This window comes from Brachycentrus maculatus, unplaced genomic scaffold (genome assembly GCF_059751285.1).
Source record: "Brachycentrus maculatus isolate JH-2025_06_01 unplaced genomic scaffold, ASM5975128v1 h1tg002389l, whole genome shotgun sequence".
Lineage (NCBI taxonomy): Eukaryota > Metazoa > Arthropoda > Insecta > Trichoptera > Brachycentridae > Brachycentrus > Brachycentrus maculatus.
Genome location: NW_028282873.1, coordinates 1 through 10,350, shown reverse-complemented (window position 1 = coordinate 10,350; position 10,350 = coordinate 1). Strand labels below are relative to the sequence as shown.

Below are 10,350 nucleotides of genomic sequence, written 5' to 3'. Positions count from 1 at the left end.
CAAAACAGTGTCATTCCATCTTTTCGGATTACTGCTTCCGAATACTCGTAAAACCCACATCATCATATACCCAATCAATATTAATGCTGCTAATCTCAGAATATTAACTTTCCCACTCTCGAGGAGGAAGAAGACGGGGCCAGCAATAATACTCTGATTAATGCCTTAGACAGGAATAAGGACAGTAGAGTGACAGTTTAGGATTTTGAACAACTCGCACTCAGGCACCTCTGCCCAAACTCTGCCTACTCTCAATCTCAGATTGCCGAGAAATATCTGATATCTATCAAAAATCCTGAAAATTCTAAGCGGTCGTTTGGCTAGCCAAAGTTGTACACAAAACAGGTCCAGCAAAGGCTTGATGTGGCCCGAAGATTATTCAAGATGTTCGATAAAGATAATTCTGGGTATCTGACTGAGAATGAGGTTCCTGAAATACTGGTGGAGACTTATCGATAGTTGGGTCAGCATTTTACTCCTACTGCTGAAGATGTGAAATCCTGGGTAATAATAAAAAATATCAAAACCATCCTAATTATTAATTATATCGTAATTGCATTTGTTTATAATATTTGTGAAGATGGACCTCTATGATTCTAATGGGGATGGAAAGGTGTCATTTGAATAGTTCGAGAATATGATAATAATCAGTCTCTAAAAATGTGGGAGCAAGATATATTAATGATGCTTTGTCATACTAGCCTATATTTTATATAAATTACTACATAAATAAATACGATAAAAAATATTATATAAAAATTTATATATATTTTTATATAGTATAAATATATATTAACATTAAAAATTCTTAATTTCCAGTTAACACTGATACATATCTAAAAAAATAAAAATCCAATTTTTAATAACAGAAAAGATAATAAACTTCTTTTATACTTTGATAAAAAATAGAGGCTTTGAATCTTATCATCATAATTTCAATTTATATTTATTGTCAGGAAAATGAGTACGACTATAATAGGCTAGCAAAGAGTTGGCGATGTATCATTAGAGCGAGTCGAACAAAAGGACTCGTTTACGAATGGTCTTCACTTTCGACCTTCATCTCCTACATGAACTCCTCCAATTAACGATCCATTTTTCCTTAGGAAAATGCTCTGTCAACTGCCAGTACGAATAAATCATGAATTAGTTGTTTGATATCCGCATTATCATCGCTGTTACGATGGCTGTCGCCTTCACCGATTTGGCTCTCCTTTCGGAGAGCAAGTAAATAGCCGATACCTTGAGTCTTCGAGGAAAAGAGTTGTCTGGTCGCCGTGATGAGATTATCCTGAACTGCAGACTTGGGAAGCTTGTTAATTCTGGAGATGAGGCCGTGATAGATTTACTTGTAATAGCGTTTAGAGCCGTTCTTTTTGATTTTGGAGGTATTTTCGGATGATCGAATATAGCCCATTAGTATTTAACTATAAGGGGAATGATATTATTTTTTGATAATATTATGATAACACTTCTTAATTTAGTAAAAATTGATACGATTCCCCACATTAGTATAACGGCATTAAATTTAATCCATTAATAAATTGTGCATGTCCAATTGTTATTGATAATATTTTAGTGATATTTTGAGAAAATAATAAAACAAACAACAAAAGGAGAAAAACCACCAATAATAATAATTAACTAAAGTACAATCATATCACAATATTCCAGCTAAGTGGCACCGCACCTAGCATGAATCGCTTATTAAGCAAGCATTGAATCGGAGTACAACGACCTGTGTCTGCGTTGAAGTATTCACACGTGTTCATGGGCTCATGGGCGAAACCTCCAAAAACGAAAAATCCATGATCTAAATCTCTTGCGGCACTCATCGCGAAAGTGCAGCGCGGCTATTGCATATCGCACACGATCTCCCAGCGATCCTATACCTACAAGTAACGTTCTACCGTGGACAGATAATTTCTGCCATCATAACCTCCTGCCACGTAGAGGCCTGAGTCAAGCGATACGCTTCCATGTGATCTTCTTTCGATGACTAGCTGGCCCGTACGAGACCATTTCCTTGCCTCAATATCATATTTCTCCACTACCTTCAGCGAAAGTCTAAAACAATAACCAAATAGGAATGGGGATGAATAATGTGTTTTATCATAAATGTATTACTCATTCTGGAGGTTGTAGCCACCAATAGCGAATATTTCGTTCTTGTGCATCACGGCTGTCAGTTAGTCTCGAGCGACACCTAGCTTTGGCAGAGGACTACGGCTGAATTTGACTTATCCCTCCTCTTATATGCAGTATAGTACATACTCTTCACAATCATCCAGAATATTCCCATCATTTCCACCAACAACAAACACGCAATTATTGTTCTTGCAGCACCCAAAGCCTGATTTTGGCTTGCTCATAACACCTACTTCTCTAAATCGATCGCTTCCTGGGTTGAGCATGAGAATGCTTGCTGTTCTTCTGCTGTCTCTCTTGCCCCCAAATATGCAGACACTCCACTTATGTTAACCATTCCGAATTTCACGTGGCCTATACAATCCTAAAAGGCACCCAAACTTCCTGACTCTGGAGTGTGTCCGTAGAGCTCCACCCCAGCACAATCCTCTTATTAAGTAAATCCTCCGTAAATTAGAATCGGCCTTTCGAATGTTTTAGTGAGCTGTAAACTTTGAGATTTAATATTATCAACTTGGCGAGTCCGAGCCGTGGGACACTCGGACTTTTCTAAATGCCTGATTTTGATACTTGTGCATTCTTTTAGCCCCATACTTCTAGGATTTGATACTTTTTGTTGCAAATTTTGTACTCCAAATTGTTTATGTTTTTTGCGAGGTGTTTCACGAGATTGCTTATCCACCTCGTTAACAATTTTTTGTTTTATATTTACAGACTCGGTAGAGTCACCGAAACTCTTGTGTTCAATAATTAGTTTAAAGTCCCTGAGCATCGCTTCCCTCATTTTAGCGAATGTCGTGTTCCATCCCTGAACATCATTCCGATGATTCTCCTGCGACTTAATAGCCTCTCTGCGGTGATACTGTTGATATTGATTCTTCTGGCGATTCATATCGAAAAGCTATTTATTGGCTTAGAATTGCAGTACGCAGTCGGCAATAGAGTTGCTATGCGACATTTCTATCAACCTATTATAGCAATTGAGCAGACTTTGTAACTCTTGCTCTTCTTGGCTTAGTCGAGAAGTTTAACTTTCGAAGACAGTCTTCAGCGAGCCAAGAACTTATGTGTGACGGCTTTCAAGCAGTTATCGTAGCTCTGAAAAGAGTAGATTGACTCGTGTTTTGAGAGTAGTCACTGAGTTCACGACCTCCATCTTTTCGATCTCAAGTCGCTGCATTTTATAACTCAGTTTCATTTCTCTGTAGAATTTGATTATTCGTTTGGCTTCCTCTTTAAAAAATCCAATAGCTTCCTGGATTGTCTTCAGTTAATGTCCCTTGGCGTGAGAGATCACGCAGTCTAAGCAACCGTACTCAAAACAGTCCAAGCAGAAAGCATCTAACTTTTTACCATGTGCTTTACACGATTCCGACAACTTTGGCGCTTTTCCTAGAGTTGTGGAGACAGTCGAGGAGTTATGCTGACGATGGCTTTTCTAATTTTGATTAGTGAGTATATCTGCAGCATCGTATTGCATTGTTGACTATCCAGAGAAACTGTGAGGTGGTTGAAGGGTTAGAATGGCCAGGTTGCGAGGCAGGTCGGCTTATTTCGAAGCTACGTTGTTACCGTAGCACAGAGGACAGGTGATGTTGTTATAAGCGAGGAGAGCTTTAATGCAGTGCGAACAGATCGTGTGTCCGCATTGCGGGAGAAGCCTGGGGAGGTGAGCCTGGCTGTCGAAGATTTGTCTGCATCGAGGACACTCCATTAAAAATATCTGAATATATCAAATTTATATTTTTCGTTAATTGACCCTATCACGTTTTTATTCTTTTAAAGAGTTGATTGAAATTCCGTCTTCTAACAATAATTATTTTATAGACAATATATCTATTTTTATTGATCGTTATAAATTTTAATATTATTTATAAACATAACGAGTTTCAATTATCTATAATCAGATTATAAATGATAAATTTTTTATTTTATTTTTTTAATACCATTAAATAGAGCAAATAGTTAATTTTTCTTCCCTTATAATATATATATGAATAATTATCATTATTGATCATTTGATTATGAAGTTACGATATTATTTCTTTTTATTCCCCCACAGCGATCTACTTGACGAGGGTGATTGACTAGCCTGCCGATGCTCAACATCCGCAGTCAGCCACTTCATCGTCCTTCTCTAGGGATGCAAAATTGAACTTTCCTCCTCGACGACAGCCACTTCCCTTAGAAATTTCATATCCACTTTGCTGGGTCTTCTCACTTCGTTCTCCGTGAAAAAGGGGTGTTAGATCGCCTCGTCAACACTGATTCTCGTATAGGGGTTGGTGTCAAGCATTTTCCTCATTAAGTCCACAGTTCCTCGTGTGAACATATTATAGTATTAGCTGTTCAAATCAAATTGGCATTTTTTGTTCTGCACCAAAATGGACTACTCGCCTTGGTCGTCGAATACAGATACGCCCGTGAGCAGCATATGGAATATGATACCTAGTGAGAACATATCGGCAATTGGCTCGATCTCCTTGTTCTTGGGCTATAATATCTCAGGTGCGATATATCCTGGTGTGCCGCATCGAAAAAATACTTGATTTTTCTCTTCAGTCATCATTGCGAGTCCGAAATCCACAATAACGACGTCAGACTCGAAATCGTTTCGAGTCCGAAATATGATATTCTACGGTTTGATATCCCGATGAATAATATTCTTAGCAGATAAGTATTACAAGCCTGCGAGGAGTCCCCTCATAATTATTTTGATTGATTTGGATGTGAATGCGTGCTTACTCTATAAAGTTTATATGACAAAAAATGTGTATGTTTTATATATATATATTTATTTGATATATGGCGCGAGTTGTTTGTTTGCATACCTGAATCGGATAAGCAAGCTGTCCCCCATCAAGTAATTCCAACACAACGTACAGCTATCCATTTTATTCGTACACTCCGTGCAAATGATTCAAATTTTTATGTTAAATTTTTCGAAGAATCGAAATCTCATTATAAATTGCTTTTAGTTTGAGAGCGTCGAGGCATTTGCGGGGGTAGGCTTTTACAGCGACTTTCGTATCGTCTTCGAGGCAGAGTGCGAAATACACTGAAGCACTGCTGCCCTTTCCGATTTTCATCATGGTTTTAAATATTGATCGAAATCCAATTCGGTTAATCAACCGAATGAGGCATTTCTTCCAGGTATTTATGACTTCAGAACTTTCGTGCAGGAACAATTGGTTAGAGTTGTTGTTGGTGTTGACTAGCCTAATCCCTTGGAGTTTCCGTGCAGTTTAGTTATTAATGACAATATGATCTTCCTCTTCGGGCAGATATGCTCTTGTTATTTCGAATTTGATATGATGTCCGATCAGACAGACTCCTTCAATATCGCTGTTGGTCGAGTCCTTCGAAAAAGTAGAATATGCTTTTATGGGTTAAATTTATTATTTGATTATATGAAATTATATATGATTTACTTTGTAGAGTATGAGATATCTATGGGTAAGTTCTAAGAGTTGAAAATTGACTGTGCCGTTGTTAAAATGCTGCTCGAATACTTCACTGGCCAGTTTAGGAGCAAGTTTGATATCCAGCTCTATATCAGGATTAACTTTAATGAACATAAAAAAAGAATAGTTAGTTTATTAGGGTCGAAAATGTATTATAAAAATATAGTGAATAAAAAATAAAGTGATTATTTATATTTTAATTGATATATTTTCCATAATTAGAATAAACGTATTAAAAAAGAAACAGACTAAGATTTGTTGACCTCTTCTTTTTGTTTCATAAAAAAATATTGCATTAATGTGTTTTTTTAGTAGAAAAAATAGAAGTAATCTCCATATAAATTATTATCTTCTATAATAAGTCTGCCCCCATTTGAATTAATCAATAACCACTATTTCTAGAAAATTATATTATATCTGCATCCTAAGTACATGGAATTCAACCCTTAATTTATACGTTATTATGTATTACTTATTACTGTAACTTCATCGAAAAAACATACTTTCTGTCGCCATACTTTATGGAAACAAAAATATTAATCATAAGTGACAAAAGGAGAAGAATAAGGAAAAAATAACTGTCCCATCGTTATTTTTTTATCAAGTAAATTGATATATTTAGAGAAAAACTATGTTCTATACATATTCGATTGTTTTTTCATGATCAATACATTTGATTGAGTTGTTCAACGATATGTTTAAACAACGACCTTGCTTGATTTGATATAGATAAAATATAGTCTTTATTAAAAAAATGTGATGACAAAGATAATTAAAGTGAGCCACACAAGGGAATCCTTGGGCACACTTGCCTTTACAATTCTGGCTGGAAATTATTATGATTTACAATGCACTTCGTAAACAAGATACCTTTTTTTGGAGATTGCTGCGTTAAAGTCCATATAAAAAAACTATCTTCATATTAGTTTTAATTTAATTTTTAATATTAACATTATTATTAAATAGCCCATAAAAAACATAAATGTTTGATATTTTGTTTTATTTTCATTTTATATTTTACTGATATTTATTTTAGATTTATTTTATTTTTAAGATCTATCTATCGTGAAATTGTTGTGTTTTTAGATTGGTATCTAATATGTATGTATAATTAATAACAATAGTTTTACATTATTCTATATATAAAAAAAAAAGAATGTCACGATCAAAAGATAAATAGAACCATCAGCCACACAAAAATATTAACCCCAAAAAGACTATGTATGCTTAAACTCTTATTTAACATATACACTTTAACTCTCTCTTAATCCATTTTTTAATTGCATTATTTATAGGGGCCAGCTATTGGAATAAGCGCATCAAGGATTTGCCTACGAGATACTAGAACTTTAAATATCCCTTGATGACGACGACAAGTCTCGCAGCAAGCTCGAGGATATCACCAAACTCATCCAGCTCTATATGCTTGGCGTGGAGGTCATGGAATCAGCTGAGGACCAGCGTTTTAGATATTTCAGTAAAAAACTACAATCCCTTATGCTCAAAAAACCTGTCTTCGAGCAACTCTACAAAAGCAGTTCTAAAATAGTAATTCCCGGCGGAAATAGTCCGGGAAAGAACCAGAAGAGCGATAACAACAACAAGAGCGAACACATTGCCGACTATGGGAACGAGTATCTGATCTCGCCCAAATAACGATAAGAGAAGATAGTGGCCCACCAGATTCAGATGTTCTACACAAAGGAGCAGTCTGAGAAGCAGAAGGTCAAGTAACTCGTCGAGGCAGAAAAGAAAATCGAGAAGAACCAGAATATGATATGCGATAATCTGAAAAAACAGGAAGACAGCATTCGGGAGAGGATCAAGATGAGGAAAATGAGATCCGAAACCTCCAGTACAAAAAATATAGATTTGAATGGCAATAAGTAAGTCCCCAAAGTGGACGACAAGGTAAACGACGAGTTTTTCCAAGATCAACTGGCAACCAAGATTGGCAAAGGCGAGAAACAGAGAATGAATTTTGTAACGACCCACAAGCATGGAGAAGGATAGTACGGAATATGATCCCTTAATTGACGAGGTAAATGCAAATGATAATTAAAAACCAAAATTTGTATATGTACTAAACATATGTCAGTATGAACATATCTATTATAATTTTTGTTAAAGTTATAGGGGTGGGAGGATTAAATAATAATTTAATTTTTGTAATTATTTTAATAATAACAATTTTTAGATGTGTCCAATAAAATAATAATATTAATTGTTTGATATTTATTAATTTTATACAGTGCGCTAAAATTCATCTTTCTTCTCTCTAATGTTCTTTTAGGATTTGTTTATATTTCCATTCTCAGATAATTGTTTATAGATTTACAAAACTTTGATCTTGTTGTTGGCGGATAAAAGAGCAGTCATCCTTCTTCATCACTGATTTGTTTTTGTGGTATTCTACGATTTCGAGAACCAGACTTTCCCCTTCCAAAGACAAAGTATCTGCTGTTTTTTTCTTGTGGTACTAGTCAATCGATTAATATAATTTCAATATGTGTTCTTTATCGAAATTTTAACGACAATATGGACAATTCTAAATTAAAAAAAACAATATGTTAAATTAACAATTAAATATAATATAATTTTTTAATTATTGATTTTGTTTTCCTTACGAATTGCTTGGCAAACCAGCCTGTGAGACAGTCCTTGTGGAAGACGTGATTGCAAAAAGTCACTCTTATTTCTTAATTCGGAGAAATATCGCACAGGCAGATGACACAATCCTTGGTCGGTATGAGATCCAATGTGGACTCGCTCTTGAAAGAGTAAAAAATATCCGATCATATTTGACCACTGGAAAGTAACGTTCCACTTCATCTGCTTTGAGACTGCTATCATATTCTCTGATTGTCCTTCCCTTAGTAGCGGAATTATACTGCTTGTTTCCCTGCGTTTCTTGAAAATATATATGATACTGGCTAAAAGAGCCACGAAGATGGCAGCGCCAATAACGATCATAATGATGAGTAAAACGCTAACGGTATCTATGAATATTTTATAAAATAAATGAGTGCAGTTCGTATATTTGGGAGATAAACTTACTGTCTTAACTGAGGCTTGCACTGAGTTGGCAATTGTCCGGACCAGTGTTAATGGCTAGTAGCCAAAGATCAGAACTGTATGAAGCCAAAGGAGTGGAAATTGCGTTCAATGAACCATTCAGAAACGATATCTTGGCGTATTCAAACTTTGAGAGAATCGAGGTATTAACATTTCCTGACAGTTGGTAGTATATCTTAAGATTGGCGTTATTTACCTGGTCCCGGACTAAAAGCAGCTTGCTGTTTGAGTTCGTATAATGTTTATCAATCCGCACATATACTGACTTCCCAACCTAGACAGTAAAATTTTGAACCGATCCTGTGACTAATTAATAAGGGTTAACGCTACAGTCATAAGCGTAGCTGCCTTGCGAACAGGAACAGGTCCCGGTTGTCGTATCACAGGACCCGGCATTACTACAGCTGTTTGGACAATTGACAGTATTGGTGGTTTATACGCTCAGATTAAAATCAAGTCCGAATGTCCCAGAAGACTATGCATCGTAAATAACGATGGCAATAAAGAAACTAGTTTGTAGGGGATCTTTGTGAAAAATAACAGTCTGTGTTTTCCTCATAACAAAACCTATGAAACTTAATTTGATTTGATATTAAAGTATTTTCTGATAGAAAAATAGGTTTTTTCTAGTAAATTATATTATGAATGTGTGCGTATGTTTTCTGTTACCATCTCGATCCACGTTCTGATTTGCCATCTCGGAGAATGTGAGTGGCGCTGGAAATGAGCCGGTATATGAAGAATGAGCATAGGAGTAGACCATGTTCGAGGATTGAGGCGTGTAAATAACTTTGATGTAGGGGTCCGAGTTTCCAACCGAAAAGCCTATTTGGTATGTCTTTGCAATTGTGGGATTAGTAGAACTCTAAACATATAAATTAAGGTATATTTATATACAACTGTTGGATAAATAGGGCTAATTTTATTATTATATATCGATGTTTTATTATTATCATTCGATATTTTGTCTATTCAAAACAAAAGAACAGTAACAAAAATTGTCATTAAAAACAGAATTTATTGGATATTTTTGCTTGTTTTTTAATGGTATTGATCCAAAATATACGTTTATATTTATGGTCTTAGAGTTTAATTATATATTTAAGAGTATTTATTTGTATGGGGTATTTTGTGTGTGGTTAATGTAAGACGATTATAATAAAATTGAGTAAAGGAGATGTTTATGATGAGGTGTATATTTTACGATATGTTCGGAAGGATAGTAAGGCATGTACTGTATTTGGGATTGAATTTGTGAAAGAAGTAAGACGTTGGTTAGAATAAATAGAATAGACATGAGGGAGAGAGAGATTGTCAATTGTTTGATGATATTAATATTTTTTATTAAAAAAAAAGGAGATATAAACACTATGTATGTAGATATATAATTTTTTATTGGTTAATAAAATACTCGACTGATTTTTTGTTTAAAGTGATAATATAATTTTTAAAAGATAATATTATAGTTGTCACGCAAAGCTATTTGGAAAAAAACTATTGTATTTATAAAGGTTAGAAAGAGGAATCTAGTCTTATTTCAAAAAATTGATCTTATAGGGGGTTGGGGTTGGGGTTGGGGTTGGGGTTGGGGTTGGGGTTGGGGTTGGGGTTGGGGTTGGGGGTTGGGTTGGGGTTGGGGTTGGGGTTGGGGTTGGGGTTGGGA

At 35.3% G+C, this 10,350-nt stretch overlaps 1 long non-coding RNA gene across 1 annotated transcript; it reads right to left on the bottom strand.

The window, feature by feature from the left end:
* Positions 1-7,826: 7,826 nt before the first annotated feature.
* On the bottom strand, positions 7,827-8,949 carry LOC148298188 (uncharacterized). Its single transcript, XR_015839215.1, has 3 exons — positions 8,670-8,949; positions 8,240-8,611; positions 7,827-8,160 (listed from the first exon to the last, which is right to left on the bottom strand). It is a non-coding gene; the product is annotated as an uncharacterized LOC148298188 (long non-coding RNA).
* Between the last annotated feature and the right edge of the window lie 1,401 nt (positions 8,950-10,350).